Here is a 5,222-nt window from a genome sequence, read left to right as displayed (position 1 = left end):
GCTGGAAGATTCCTGATGTGCAAGATTATTGTAAGTAGAGCTGCTTTTTTGTTTTTTGGTAATGCTGTTTGTAAATACTACACCTACACCACTATAGGACAAAAGTCTTCCCAAACTCTACTGAAGAGAAAATATAATGCTAACAATGGTAAATGATTTGAGAGTTGGTCACAAGACAACACCTGTAGGTAAGGTTGGTTTGTGATTTCAACCTGATATCAGTGTTTACCCCAGCATGTCTAAGATCCAAAGAGCACCCCAAGGCCAGATGGCACATAGTCATGATATTTATGCAAAAGATGGAATGTAATATATCTTTGGAAAACTAATAACTCACTGATCATTAATATTTTTGCATGATATATGTAGGGTCAACCCCCAACAAACTTTACTGCTATTTTCAGCCTATGTGACTAAAATGTGTTTAAACAAAACATGTCAGGGCAGCTGATAAACAAGTTTTCTCCTGACAAAGCAGAGGCCAATGCTTGAAACCAGCTTTAGCCAACGTCCTAAGCTATGTATTTGTATTGGAGGTTGCAGGAAGAGATCACTTGCATTATAAAAATTACCAACGGGAGAAGACAGCATGGTGTCCGCACCCAGCAAGCAAAAGGAATTTTATCGGGGGATACATTTCAAAGGTTTACTGGACTATAAACAGAGGGGGAACAAATCCTTATGTTATCCTTCACCTGAGGAAACAAAGGAACTGAGCAGTCTGAGCTCCATTAATGTGCCTGGCAAGATTGTCTGGTCAGCCATACTGAAAAAGAGACTTGAGAAACACAGCTGTGGATACGAGACGTGCAGGTTTTAGTCTCAGAAGCATATTTTCACTTTTGTTAGCTTGTAACCCTCTCTATCTTTATTCCTTACACTTAATATCACGTAACCCTCTGACTTTAAGTCAAACCCCAGTTAAATTAATGAATTCCAGTGTAGTTTCCCTTTAAAAGAGCAACGAAATTAGTAACGTCTGTGTGTTTGAGGAGAGGGCTAGACCCTGCAGCGAGACATCTCTGGGGAACTGGAGTGCACGGTAGCATACTGGCAAAACAAGGTTTAAACTGGTGGAGTCTTGAGAAGTTCGCGGGTGAGGCAGACAGACAAGTGGCAGGGAGCTGACCCGCTGTCTAATCTCCAGCAAAGCTCATGCTTGCTGTGGCCGAGGAGTAACACCGCGCGCGGCTCACGGTTCTGGGTGTCCTGAATAGCACGTCACGGTGTCACCTAGTAAAAGCATGCCCCTCCATCCCTCAGGTGGAATGTTCTACTTTAAGAGGCCACTTGAAAGAACTCTGTGGTTTCCTCCACTAAGACCCTTTACATTGAGGTTAAGCACAGCCATGTGTCTAAAATAAGGACGTAAGTTAGGGTAAATTACGTCACCCTTCCATTAGCTAAAAGTGTGCAGTGGAACAATGCGAATGACTGCTAGCCACTGGCAGTAAGTGTAATGCTAGGGGGGGTTCCCTGAGACCACTAAGGGGTGCTGTCATTATCTGCCCTGTAACCCTGGGTGCTTCCATGCTGTGCAATTCTGGCTTAGAGCGCTGACACTAGCAGCCTGCTCGCAGCACAATGGCCTCATGTTGGCTTCTGGCAGGGTGACACCAACAGCCTCTTCCATCCTGAATCTCCCCAAAAACTGCCTCCCCGGTAGAAGCCAGCCCCTTTCACTGGATACTCTCACACGTTAAGTTCGCTGCCTCCAAAGAGGCCAAGCACACACAAGCCTGTTAGTTTTGCTGAGGACTTTACCCTTCAGTTTAATGCACAGCACTGAGATGGTTTTATAATAAAACAAACGTTAGTTAACAAAGAACAGTTTTAAGAGAGAGAGACAGTTACAAGTAAAAAACAAAACATGCTTTCGAGTGGCTAAAATTCAATTTCAATTAATTACAATCTTTGTCTAAGGAGATTTCTCACCTATAGTCAGTCCCAGTTACTCTCTGTTTTCAGGCCCAGACGATTCATGCTTCATGCACTCTCCCTTTGTCCCCTAGATGATGGATGCTAAAATGGCTTTCTGTGTTGGCTTACATTTCCCAAAGTCCAGTGTCACTGTTTCAAGAGCCAGAAAGGCTTCCTGAAAGTGTAGGCTCCGTCTCCCGTCATGATCATTAAGGACTCTGCCCCCTCACTCATTTAGCTTGATGGCTTTGTGTACCTTATATGTAGACGTACTTTTCTTTGTCCTCTCAGCTGTTACCTAGCTTAATTTAATTGGAGACAGAAAAACAGGCAAAACAACATTCCTTTGTCTAGGACAGGCTGGGCTTGTGCACTGCTTGCAAAACACTGCTGAAGAATATATTTCCAGCACACATCTCTGATTGTGTGTACACCGCCGACACATACATCACACAATATTAATGACCAGTGTGTTACCAGTTTGCATATACCACCTTACATGACAGCTTTTAGATACAGATCATGACAACAGTTGTTGGGGGCAATGAGTGTGTCAGGCTTGATGCGAGTTAGGAATGATGTGCCTCCTGCCAGCTTCTATTGCTCCCTGGGCAACCCATCACATCTGGGGCCCAAGCCATAGTTTTTGCACAGAAATCTAGTTGTTTTTAGGAGAATGAGTTAAGTTTTGGGGTTTGTTTGGTTTTTTTTTTACTACTCGGTACATCTGTAAACTACATTTCACAAGGGGTTAATTAAATGTGTTAGAGTAGTGCAGTGCAAGCTTCTTCACAGTGGTCTTCTCATGCCTCTCATTCCTGCCAACTAAGGCAGAAGCTTTTGAAGGGGTGATGGCTATGTAATATAGCCAATGTTCCATCAGTAGAAATTCAGCTAGCAGCCAATATAAATGCTTGAAAATGAAAAATCTGCAGTAAATGGATATTTAAAGGTAAGCTGCAAAGGTTTTACCAACTACTAGATCCCAGTGGAAGAAGGGACTTTAGGGATGATGTCCACATGTATAATTAGGTAGGACTGTATTTTAACAGAATTACCTCCCTCTACAACCTCCACTTGTAGCCCCCAATTTCTTTGTTCCTTCAGAAAAGCAATGAGCCTTATCTACTAGAGAGATGAAATTGGGTGTGGAAGAGGATGGATCCCTCTTTCTAAGAATTGTGAGCCATTCACACTACCAGAAACATGACAGCCAGCAAAGTCTGCTGCTCTTAAAGAATACAGCCATCTCCCATTATATAGTACTAATTAGCGTAACACTCGCTACATCCTTTAACCCTTAGGATTTTCAGATGAGGTTCTATTAACCTTTGCATCTTTAACAGTAGACCCTGGAAACAGTGGAAGACTTCACTTCCATGTTGTTTGAGTGTACAGGAAGTAAAACTGAGTTTGCAAACTAAAGAAAAGCAAAGTTCATTGTTTCACTCTCTCTTATTCAACATGGCCACTTGATAAAACATATAAATGAGTTCCAGAGCAGCAGAGTGTGGTATGAGACCAGTTGTAGAAGTTGTCCCACCTGTCACATGCAAGACTAGATATGTGGTGGGGGCAGACTGCAAACTCTCAACCATCTGCGAGCAGAAGAAAGTCATAAGCAAAAGGATAAAAAGGGACTAACTTACTCCATCCATGGTACCACTGAAATACCTGCCTGACCTCAGAGCGAGGGAGATAAGTGGCTGGCGGAAGACACTGTAATAAATTAAGCTTGCAGGAACCAACTGAAATCTCACAGGAGCCAAATGGGAGCACAGGAATCTTCAGATACTTGATTGTAAAATCTCTCCCTCTTCAGCTCTTTTCAGTCAGGAGACAGCATGCGGGACAGTGTAGTCCCCATTTCCCAATCTATCAAAAATGTGTTATTGTAACAGTTGAGAACATTTTTAATCAAAGGATCTCAGCTGCAGTAAGGAATATTTTATTTTAGAAGCACATTACTTTGTAGCTTAAAAACAATGTCAGTGTTTACCTGTTTTAAAGCTATTCTTCTCAATGTTTATCAGATGTTAAACACGAAATTTCCAAAAGAAAAATCTCTCTAATTTGTCTTACTGAAAACAGCTATGCCACTCGCCATCATTACACACAAAAAAAGTGCTCAGTGTAAAAACATCCAGTTCCACCATCACTAAGTACCCACACACTCTGCAGCTACTTATGAGAAGCATGCAGCAATTTAAAAGCAAACTCACCTGGCTCAAGCTAAAAGGTATGAGAAATAGGGGCTATCTTCACAGCCATCAGAAGTCCTTCCTGAAGCAAAAGCAAGAGAAGGAGCACTCCATTCTATAGCAAACTTCAGCATGTACGTTAACTTTTTTGTGCTTGTAAATTCTCAGTTTTCAGAGTAGCTACTACACAAACTGGAGGCTTTTTTCCCCCAAACAGCTTCACAGTGCAGGTAACATCCTTGATCTGGAGAGTGGGTGCTCCTCTGTCTACACAATGAAGGCTTCCCATTGCATTACACTTCCCCTGGCAGTTTTGTGTTCTAGAACATTGTCCAACACAGCACAATCAGACAGTCTCGTTTGTAACTTGTATCTCAGTCCCATGTGACTTATTCAATACCAGCCCAGAAAATGCACTAATACTGTGCAAACAGAAACTTCAAGTACCAGGTTTGGGTTTGTTGTTTGTTTTTTTTAAGACAGGAAGATTAAAAATCTGGAAATGGTGTCACAATTGCTAAAAAAATAAATAAATATTTTTCCAATAAGCTCTTTCCCACTAAATATAGGATCTTTAAGACAATGACAAAATGAAAAAATAGTAGCATCACTTTGAAACTGAACAACCAAATTTCTGTCTACTTCAACCTGCAAAAAGGAAGGGTGCAAGCCAAAGGCGTCAACTTCGGGAGTGTGAAAGAAGAACAGCATCTTGCAGAAGGATGTCTATCCCACTACCTGACAGTCCCGGTATGTGTGTGCATATGCACAGCGTAATCCCTTCCAGGAAAGAGGGAGTGAAGGCAGAAGCAAGAGTGGGAACTAATAAGGGGTGATGATGTTCCCACCAGCACTCAGGTTAAACATTCTGAGTACAGGGGGCCCACTTGTGTCACTTCTTGGAAAATTGGGGAAGGGAAAGTCCACACTTGGGTGGATAGAGGCACCTGCCATCCACATGGAAACAGGATACCCATGTTATAATAGCACAAACAACAAAATTATGTTGAGCTTTACAGGAAGAGAAATAGTAGGGCAAGAGTGTCAGCCACTTACCACCAGATCCTTTATCCAGAAAGCCCATTGGGGGACAAAGGACAA

Source organism: Emydura macquarii, unplaced genomic scaffold (genome assembly GCF_026122565.2).
Source record: "Emydura macquarii macquarii isolate MOO-44397 ecotype Brisbane River unplaced genomic scaffold, CSIRO-AGI_Emac_v2 contig_2805, whole genome shotgun sequence".
Taxonomy (NCBI): Eukaryota; Metazoa; Chordata; order Testudines; family Chelidae; genus Emydura; species Emydura macquarii.
The sequence above is the reverse complement of the archived record's forward strand: the minus strand, read 5'-3'. Positions refer to the sequence as shown.